Source organism: Hemitrygon akajei, chromosome 8 (genome assembly GCF_048418815.1).
Source record: "Hemitrygon akajei chromosome 8, sHemAka1.3, whole genome shotgun sequence".
Lineage (NCBI taxonomy): Eukaryota > Metazoa > Chordata > Chondrichthyes > Myliobatiformes > Dasyatidae > Hemitrygon > Hemitrygon akajei.
In genome coordinates, this window is record NC_133131.1 from 179,838,863 (window position 1) to 179,850,211 (window position 11,349).

The following is an 11,349-nucleotide window of genomic DNA, read 5'->3' on the forward strand; positions in this document are numbered from 1 at the left end:
TGAATGCTAACATGGCATTTGCTTTCCTCACCACTGACTCAACCTGCAAGTTAACATTCAGGGTGTTCTGCACAACGACTCCCAAGTCCCTCTGCATCTCAGATTCCTGGAATTTCTCCAAGTTTAGAAAATAGTCTGCACATTTATTTCTACTACCAAAGTGCATGACCATGCATTTTCCAACATTGTATTTCACTTGCCACTGCCTTACCCATTCTGCTAAGCTGTCTGAGTCCTTCTACATCATAAAAAGAAATGGTCCCAACACTGACCCCTACAGAAAACCACAAGTCACTGGCAGCCAAGCAGGAAAGGATCCTTTCATTTCTTCTTGCTGCATCCTACCAATCAGCCAATGCTCTAACCATGTTAGTAACTTTCCTGTAATACCATGGGTTCTTAACTTGGTAAGCAGCCTCACGTCTGGCACCTTGTCAAAAGCCTTCTGAAAGTCCAAATATACAACATCCACTGCATCCCTTCATCTATCCTACTTGTAATCTCCTCAAAGAATCCCAATAGGTTTGTCAAGTAGGATTTTCCCTGAAGGAAACCATGCTGACTTTGTACTATCTTGTCCTGTGTCACCAAGTACTCCATCAACACGTCCTTAACAATTGACTCCAACATCTTCCCAACCACTGAGGTCAGGCTAACTGGTCTATAACTTCCTTTCTGCTGCCTTCCTCCTTTCTTAAAGAATGGAGTAATATTTGCAATTTTCCAGTCCTCTGGCACCATGCTAGAGTCCAATGATTTTTGAAAGATAATTTCTAATGTCACCACAATCTCTAATGCTACATCTTTTAGAACCCTAGGATGCAATTCCTCTGGTCTGGGTGACTTATGTACCTTTAGGTTTTTCAGCTTTTTGAGCACCTTCTCCCTTGTAATGGTAACTGCACTCACTTCTCTTCCTTCATACACTATAACATCAGGCATACTGCTAGTGTCTTCTACAGTGAGGATTAGTGCAAAATACTCATTTAGACAATAGACAATAGACAATAGGTGCAGAAGTAGACCATTCGGCCCTTCAAGCCTGCACCACCATTCTGAGATCATGGCTGATCATCTACTATCAATAACCGGTTCCTGCCTTGTCCCCATATCCCTTGATTCCCCTATCCATAAGATACCTATCTAGCTCCTTCTTGAAAGCATCCAGAGAATTGGCCTCCACTGCCTTCCGAGGCAGTGCATTCCAGACCCCCATAACTCTCTGGGAGAAGAAGTTTTTCCTTAACTCTGTCCTAAATGACCTACCCCTTATTCTCAAACCATGCCCTCTGGTACTGGACTCTCCCAGCATCTGGAACATATTTCCTGCCTCTATCTTGTCCAATCCCTTAATAATCTTAAATGTTGCAATCAGATCCCCTCTCAATCTCCTTAATTCCAGCGTGTACAAGCCCAGTCTCTCTAAACTCTCTGCGTAAGACAGTCCGGACATCCCAGGAATTAACCTTGTGAATCTACGCTGCACTTCCTCTATAGCCAGGATGTCCTTCCTTAACCCTGGAGACCAAAACTGTACACAATACTCCAGGTGTGGTCTCACCAGGGCCCTGTACAAATGCAAAAGGATTTCCTTGCTCTTGTACTCAATTCCCTTTGTAATAAAGGCCAACATTCCATTAGCCTTCTTCACTGCCTGCTGCACTTGCTCATTCACCTTCAGTGACTGATGAACAAGGACTCCTAGATCTCTTTGTATTTCTCCCTTACCTAACTCTACACCGTTCAGATAATAATTGCCTTCCTGTTCTTACTCCCAAAGTGGATAACCTCACACTTATTCACATTAAATGTCATCTGCCAAGTATCTACTCACTCACCCAGCCTATCCAAGTCACCCTGAATTCTCCTAACACCCTCATCACATGTCACACTACCACCCAGCTTAGTATTATCAGCAAACTTGCTGATGTTATTCTCAATGCCTTCATCTAAATCGTTGATGTAAATCGTAAATAGCTGTGGTCCCAAAACTAAGCCCTGTGGCACCCCACTAGTCACCACCTGCCATTCCGAGAAACACCCATTCACTGTTACCCTTTGCTTTCTATCTGCCAACCAGTTTTCTATCCATGTCAATATCTTCCCCCCAATGCCATGAGCTCTGATTTTACCCACCAATCTCCTATGTGGGACCTTATCAAATGCCTTCTGAAAATTGAGGTACACTACATCCACTGGATCTCCCTTGTCTAACTTCCTGGTTACATCCTCGAAAAACTCCAATAGATTAGTCAAGCATGATTTGCCCTTGGTAAATCCATGCTGGCTCGGCCCAATCCTATCACTGCTATCTAGATATGCCACTATTTCATCTTTAATAATGGACTCTAGCATCTTCCCCACTACTGATGTTAGGCAGGATGATAGTTCAGCAGTCATCTCCTGTTATTATTTCTCTTGCCTTATATTCTAGTGGTCCTATATCCACTCTCATCTCTGTTTTATTTTTAACATACTTGAAAAAAACTTTTGCTGTCCACTTTGATAATATTTGCTAGCTTTCTTTAATATTTCATCTTTTCCCTTCTAATGATTTTTTTTAGTTGCCCTCTGTAAGTTTTTAATTTTCAACTTTCCAATCCTCTGTCTTCTCACTAATTTTTGTTTTGTTGTATGCCCTTCCTTTTGCTTTTACAATAGCTTTGACTTCCCTTTTCAGTCACAGTTGTACTATTTTACCATTTGAGTATTTCTTCATTTTTGGAATACACGTGTCCTGCAGCTTTCTCATTTTTCCCAGAAACCATTGCATTACTACTCTGCTGACGTTCTTGCCAGCATCTCCTTCCACTTTACTTTGGCCAATTGTTCTCTCATACCACTGTAATTTCCTTTATCCACTGAAATACTCTATGTTAGACTTTACTTTCTCCCTATTGTTGCGATCCGGCAACAATAAATATAGAATTGAGTCCGGTTTTATGAACAAACAACCATTTATTAAACTCTTCTCAACAAAAAAAAAAGAAAAGTAAACAAACGACCAACTTAACTGGAAGTTAACTGCTATATGGCAACTTGAACAGTTCTTAAAGCGATAAATGTGAACACAGTCTTAAAGCGATAAATGCAAAAGTCCAGGCGATTTAGACAGTCAATTAGGAGAGACTTTCCTGAAGTAACAAATTCCTCGATGATGTGATGTTACTGCTGATTCAAGCCGAAATATGCCTTGCCCGAAGGATTTACGACGAAGGAAATAAAAACGGCCTAAAAGAACTGACCTTTTCCTTGGTGAATAATGCTGTGCCCAACCCTTTCTGCTTTCACAAATGCAGGGGCTATCTCAGATGCAGGTTACTACTTCCTTGAATGAAGATCCAACAAGATCAATCCTGTATTACCGCCGATGACACCAACTTTACTCGATCCTTCAGGTACCCGCACTTTGGCAAATCTTCACTCTCCAATACTTAGACTTTAAAATTAAATCAAAGATACATCAAACATAACTGGCAGTGATTTTAAAACCTGCTGGCACCACTTACAGTAGAAAGTAAAACTCCGCTTTAAAACGAAACTGCATCATGAAACCAAATATGCAGTATAATGGAGTAACTGATGACTTAAACGATATCTCAATACAAAAACCTCTTGCGTCACAGCAGGATTTCCCATTTATACCTGTTGGAACAGGTCATCATGTGACCTCAAACTGGCGGGAAAATTACATCATGTGACCTCACACTGGTGGGAAATTACATCACCCCACCATCACAAGACCATTACATCATGTTCACCAGATATCATCATTAGACAGTCACAAGATACCCACGGGGTATGTAACACTATCAAATTTCAAGTTGAACTTAATCATATTGTGGTCATTGGTTCCTAATGTTCTTTTACCTTAAGCTGCCTAATCAGCTCTGGTTTATTACATAACACCCAATCCAGTATAGCTGATCCCCTAGTAGGCTCAATGACAAACCTTCCTATCCATCTGAAATAATGTGTAACCTTGGACATTCAGCTCCCAACTACAACCACCCTTCAGCCATGATTCAGTGATGACCGCAACATCATAGCTGGCAATCTGCAATATTGCAACAAAAGCATCCACCTTATTTCTAATACTATGCACATATAGCTACAACACCTTGAGTACCGTATTTGCTATCCTTTCTGATTCTGCATCCCTAATGATTTGGTTGGCTGCAACTAAGTCCCATTACCTGACTGCCCTTCCTGTCAATCTGACTGCATGCTATGTTTACTTTTTTACCATCTGTCCTACCCTGAGTTCCTTCACTCTGGTTCCCAACCTCCTGCCAAATTAGTTTAAATCTCCCCAACAGCTCTAACAAACCTGCCTGTGAGAATATTGACCCCCTCGGGTTCAGGTGAAACCTGTCACTTTTGAACAGGTCATACCTTCCCCCAGAAGAGATCCCAATGATCCAAGAACCTGAAGCTCACCTCATTGCATCAGTTTCTCAGCCACACATTTATCTGCCAAATCATCCTGTTTCTACCCTCACCAGCATGTGGCATAGGCAGCAATCCAGAATTTACTACCCAGGAGGTCCTGCTTCTTAGCTTTCTACCTAGCTCTCTATATTCTCTTTTCAGGACCTCATTGTTTTCCTTCCTATGTCATTGGTACCAATATGTATCAAGACAGCTGGCTGCTCTCCCTCCCTCTCCAAAATGTTGTGGATGCGATCTGAGACATCCCTGACCCTGGCACCTGGGAGGCAACATACCATCCGGGTGTCTCATTCACTTCCACAGAATCTCCTGTCTGTTCCCTCACTATCAAGTCCCCTTCTTCTCTCTCTTTCTCCTATGCACCATGGACCCATAATCAGTGCCTGTAACTTCCGCCTTAAGTATACGCACAGACTTGGCGTCTACCACAGTCTATGGCAGAGCATTCCACGGACTTACTACTCTCTGCCTAAAAAAAATTCCTCCTTAACTTTGTCCAAAAAGGTCACCCCTCAGTTTTGTGCTTTCTAAATCTGAATATGCCCAACATAGGAAACATTCTCTCTACATCTACGTCATCTGGCCTTTCAACATTCGGAAAGTTTCAATGATAAATTCCAGTGAGTACAGGCCCAACACTCCCAAATGCTCCTTACATGCTCCCTTCATTCCCAGAATCATCTTCTTCAATGTCCTCTGCACTCTCTCCAATGACAACCATCCTTCTGAGATATGGGGCCCAAAACTGTTGACAATACTCCAAGTGTGGCCTGACGAGTGTCTTATTATTTCAGCATTATCTCACAAACAAGAGGAAATCTGAAGATGTTGGAAGTCCAAGCATCACACACAAAATGCTGGAGGAACTCAGCAGGTCAAGCAGCAACTACAGAAAAAAAATACAGTCGAAGTTTCTGGGCAAGACCCTTAAACAAAACTGGAGAAAAAAAGATGAGATGTCAATTTAAAAGATGGGAGAGAGTAGAGAGAAGCACAAGGTGTTAGGTGAAACCTGGAGGGGGAGGGATGAAATAACGAGCTGGGAAGTTGATTGGTGAAAGAGATACAGAGCTGGAGAAGGGGGAGTCAGATAGGAGAGACAGAAGGCCTTGGAAGAAAGAAAAGGCTGGGGAGGAGCACCAAAGGGAGGTGATTGGCAGGCAAGGAGCTAAGGTGAGTCGGGGAAAGGAGATGGGGAGTGGTGAAGGAGAGGGGCTGGGTCATTACAGGAAGTTCGAGAAATTGATGTTCATGCCATCAGGTTGGAGGCTACCCCAACTGAATATAAGGTGTTGTTCCTCCAACTTGAGTGTGGCCTCATCACAAGTGCAGGAAGCCATGGATGGACATATTGGAATGGGAATGGGAAGTGGAATTAAAATGGCTGGCCTCTGGGAGATCCCGCTTCATCTGGCACTGGAAGCACCAGAGACATTATATGACCCAACAGACCTATAAGTGAAGTGTGGGGAGGACTGTTTAGGGCCCTCGATGGTAGTGAGGGAGGAGGTATCAGGGCAGGTGCAGCACTTGTTCCGTTGCTAGGGTAAGTGCCAGGAGGGAGATTAGTGGGGTGGGGCAAATCAACTAGGGTGTCATGTAGAGAACAATCTCTGTGGAAAGCAGAAAGTTGTGGGAGAGAAAGATGTGCTTAGTGGTGGGGTCCTGTTGAAGATGGTGAAAGTTCCAGAGAATTATGTGCTGGACATGGAGGCAGGTGGGGTGGTAGTTGAGGACAAGAGGAACCCTATCCCTGATAACATGGTAGGAGAATGGGGTAAGAGAAGACATGCATGAAATAGAAGCAATATGGTTGAAGGTAGATTTGATAGTGGAGGAAGGGAAGCCCCTTTCTTTGAAAAACAAGAACATCTCCATAAGACCATAAGATACAGGAACTGAAGTAGGCCGTTTGGCCCATTGAGTCCGCTCTGCCATTCAATCATGGGCTGATCCAATTCTTCCGGTCATCCCCACTTCCCTGCCTTCTCCCCATACTCTTTGAAGCCCTGGCTAACCAAGAACCCATCTCTCTCTGTCTTAAATGCATCCAATGACTTGTCTCCACAGCTGCTCGTGGCAACAAATTCCACAGATTTACCATCCTCTGACTAAAGTAATTTCTCCGTATCTCTGTTCTAAATGGACATTCTTCAATCCTGAAGTTGTGCCTTCTTGTCCTAGACTCCTCTACCATGGGAAATAACTTTGCCATATCTAATCTGTTCAGGTCTTTTAACATTCGGAATGTTTCTATGAGATTCCCCCTCACTCTCCTGAACTCCAGGGAATACAGCCCAAGAGCTGCCAGATGTTCCTCATATGGTAACCCTTTCATTCCTGGAATCATTCTCATGAATCACACTTTGCTGAACCTTCTCCAAGGTCAGTATATCTTTTCTAAAATAAGGAGCCCAAAACTGCACACAATACTCCAAGTGTGGTCTCACGAGTGCCTTACAGAGACTCAATAACACATCCCTGCTCTTATCTTTTATATCTCTAGAAATGAATGGCTACATTGCATTCACCTTCTTCACCACTGACTCAACCTGGAGATTAACCTTTGTGTCTCTGCATTTTGAATTCTCTCCCCATCTAAATAGCAGTCTGCTCATTTATTTCTTCCACCAAAGTTTATACACTTTACAACATTGTATTTCATTTGACACTTCTTTTCCCATTCCCTTAAACCATCTAAGTCTCTCTGCAGGCTCTCTGTTTCTTCAACTCTACCCGCTCCTCCACCTATCTTTGTATCATTGGCAAATTTAGCCACAAATCCATTAGTCCCATCATCCAAATCTTTAAAAAAAATTTTTTTTATTGAGTTTTCAAATGATTACAGTAAGAAAATAAAAATTATCAACCCTTCCCCCCTCCACTTAACCCCTCCCCCTAACATATCCCTATAGAAAGAAAGAAAAAAAAGAGAAGAAAGAAAGAATGCCTGGATATTGGAAGATCCCCACATGCTCCATGGAATTCATAATAGCTTTAGTATATATATTTATTTCATTCCCCAAATAACCAGTAATTTTATCTTCAGAGCATCTGTATATTTAATCCCATCTTTTGTAAATAAGGGCACCAAATTTTCAGAAATGTTTCATATTTATCTCTTAAATTATAAGTAATTTTTTCAAGTGGAATACAGCTGAAGATTTCATTCTTCCAATGATCTATACTTAAGTATGAATCCCATTTCCAAGTAACTGCAATAGCCTTTTTGGCTACTGCCAATGCAATTTTTATGAATTCTTTCTGATATTTATTCAATTTGGGTTTCGGTTTTATCCCTTCAATATCGCCTATTAAAAATAATATTGGGTTATGCGGAAGTTGTGTTCCAATAATTTGTTCCAATAAAACTCTTAAATTTGTCCAAAAAGGTTGAATTTTAAAACAAGACCAAGTAGAATGTAAAAAAGTACCAATTTCTTGATTACATCGGAAGCACAGATCAGATAAATTTGGGTTTAATTTATTTATTTTTTGTGGTGTAATATATAATTGATGTAAAAAATTATATTGCACTAATCTTAACTGGACATTTGTTGTATTTGTCATACTGTCAAGACATAGTCTTGACCAACTTGTTTCTTCAATTTTAATATTCAAGTCAGTTTTCCATTTTGTCTTGATTTATGAATTCCTTGTTTAATTGCCTGTTTTTGAATCAAACTATCGCTGCTATCCCAATAATAAGCCCTGGATCACTAGTCACATCAAAGGCCTCCTAAACCAGAAGAAGAGGGCCTTTAAAGATGGTGATCAGTTGGAGCTTAAAAGAGTTCAGAAGGAACTCAGAGTACAGATAAGGGGGGCAAAGGAGCAGTATAGGAGGAAGCTAGAACAAAAGCTGCAGAAAAAAAGCATGAAGGAGGTGTGGGATGGGATGAAGATCATCACCGGATGCTGTGCAAAGTGGGGGGCAAACATAAGTCGAGATGTGGAGAAAGCGAACCAGCTGAACAACTTCTTCAATAGGTTCGACAGCACAATCTCACCGCAGAACTCCACACCAGGCTTACTTCCCTCACAGGAAAATAGCCACTCACAGGAGACCTTGCCCACGCCCAGGATTACGGCTGCACAGGTGGAAGGTCAACTGAGGAAGATCTGTACCAGCAAGGCGGCGGGACCGGATGGAGTTTCCCCATGATTACTGAGGGCCTGTGTGACTGAGCTGGGAGAACCACTACAGCGCATCTTCAACATGAGCCTGGAGCAGAGAAGAGTACCCAGACAGTGGAAAACATCCTGTATTGTCCCGGTACCGAAGAAACCACAACCAAAGGAGTTGAATGACTTCAGACCTGTTGCCTTGACGTCGCACGTGATGAAGACCATGGAGCGGCTGATAATACAGAATCTGAGGCCACAAACCAGGCACGCCCGCGATCCTCTTCAGTTTGCGTATAAGGAGAAGGTGGGAGTGGAGGATGCTATCACGTATTTGCTGCACAAATCCCTCTCTCACCTAGATGGGGTCAGTGGTGCTGTGAAGATTACATTCCTGGATTTCTCTAGTGCCTTTAACACCATCCAGCCCAAGATCTTAAGGCACAAACTAACAGAGATGGGAGTAGACTCTCACATGGTGGATTGGATAGTGGACTACTTGACAGAGAGACCTCAGTATGTGCGGTTGAGAGACTGTAGGTCTGACACGGTGGTCAGCAGCACAGGAGTGCCGCAGGGGACCGTGCTCTCTCCGGTCCTGTTCACCCTGTACACATCAGACTTCCAATATAACTCGGAGTCCTGCCATGTGCAGAAGTTCGCTGACGACACGGCCATAGTGGGGTGTGTCAGGAATGGACAGGAGGAAGAGTATAGGAAACTGATACAGGACTTTGTGATATGGTGCAACTCAAACTACCTGCGTCTCAATATCACCAAGACCAAGGAGATGGTGGTGGACTTTAGGACACCTAGGCCTCATATGGAGCCAGTGATCATTAATGGAGAATGTGTGGAGCAGGTTAAGACCTACAAGTATCTGGGAGTACAGTTAGACGAGAAGCTAGACTGGACTGCCAACACAGATGCCTTGTGCAGGAAGGCACAGAGTCGACTGTACTTCCTTAGAAGGTTGGCGTCATTCAATGTCTGTAGTGAGATGCTGAAGATGTTCTATAGGTCAGTTGTGGAGAGCGCCCTCTTCTTTGTGGTGGCGTGTTGGGGAGGCAGCATTAAGAAGAGGGACGCCTCACGTCTTAATAAGCTGGTAAGGAAGGCGGGCTCTGTCGTGGGCAAAGTACCGGAGAGTATAACATCGGTAGCTGAGCGAAGGGCGCTGAGTAGGCTACGGTCAATTATGGAAAACCCTGAACATCCTCTACATAGCACCATCCAGAGACAGAGAAGCAGTTTCAGCAACAGGTTGCTATCGATGCAATGCTCCTCAGACAGGATGAAGCGGTCAATACTCCCCAATGCCATTAGGCTTTACAATTCAACCGCCAGGAGTAAGATATGTTAAAGTGCCGGGGTTGATTGTATTTAATGTATCTAAGTAAACTACTTAAGAACTTTTTAAAAGCTATTATTAATGTTTTTTGAGAGAGTGATTTAGATGCATATCATATTTTTACTGAGTAATTTATGTAATTAGTTTTGCTAAAACAAGTGTATGGGACATTGGAAAAAATGTTGAATTTCCCCATGGGGATGAATAAAGTATCTATCTATCTATCTATCTATCTATCTCTCTATCTATCTATCTATACATACAAGAAATAAATTTTTAAATTTTTCCTTTTTGAATTAAAGTTTCTATTTCATTAGGTTTCAGCAATAACATTGTTTGACCCAGTTTATCTCTTAAATAAGCCCTTAATTGGAAATAACAAAAAAAAGTGTTGTTTGATATTTTGTATTTATTCTTTAATTGATCAAATGACATTAATATACCTCCTTCAAAACAGTCTCCTATATATCTAATCCCTGTTTGAAACCAGTTGTATAAAAATTGGTTATCCATTGTACAAGGAATAAGTTTATTTTGAATTAGAGGTCTCTTTGCTAATAAAGATTTCCTTATCTCATCGTCAACATTTATCTTATTCCATAAATCAATCAAATGTTTTAATATAGGAGATTCTTTCTTTTCCCGTATCCATTTAGATTCCCACTTATATATAAAATCTTCTGGTATATTTTCTCCTATTTTATCTAGTTCTATTCTAATCCATGCCGGCTTATCTTCATCAAAAAAAGATGCAATAAATCTAAGTTGCTTTGCTTTATAATAATTCTTAAAGTTTGGAAGTTGTAACCCTCCTAGATCAAATTTCCATTTCCAAGTGAAACAGATTAAAGATAAAGACAGGGACAGTGAATGGAATTGATGGACATTTAAGGACAGAAGAATATTTAAATATATTCTTAATTATATGATACAGGGGGGAAAGGTAAAAATCTGAGAAATATTAATTGAGAGTAGTGATTTTTTCTTCTTCTCGTATATACACTTTTTTATGTTACGGGGGAGCTGGGGGAACTTCAGATCGATTGCAATGGGATTCATGTGTGTAATCATGGCAATTGCCATGACCCGTACAACGGAGGGGGGTAATGTTGTGTTTTTTTATCCACAACATTAGTACGGGGGTATTTTGTTATTTTTTTCTTTATAATCTATTTTTCTTCTTTCTTTCTTTCTTTGCCTGGATGATCGGGGGGGGGGGGGGGGGAGACACATAGCAACATGGAGAATATTAAAAAGATTTCCCAAGGTAATACGAAAGTTGAAAGATTAGGTATTATTATAGATTGGAGTAACCCTATTAAAAATAATGACTAATTTACTGAATTTTTAAAGTTTTAATGTTAATGGGCTTAATGGACCGGTGAAAAGAAAAAGAATTTTAACATACATTAAGAAAATGA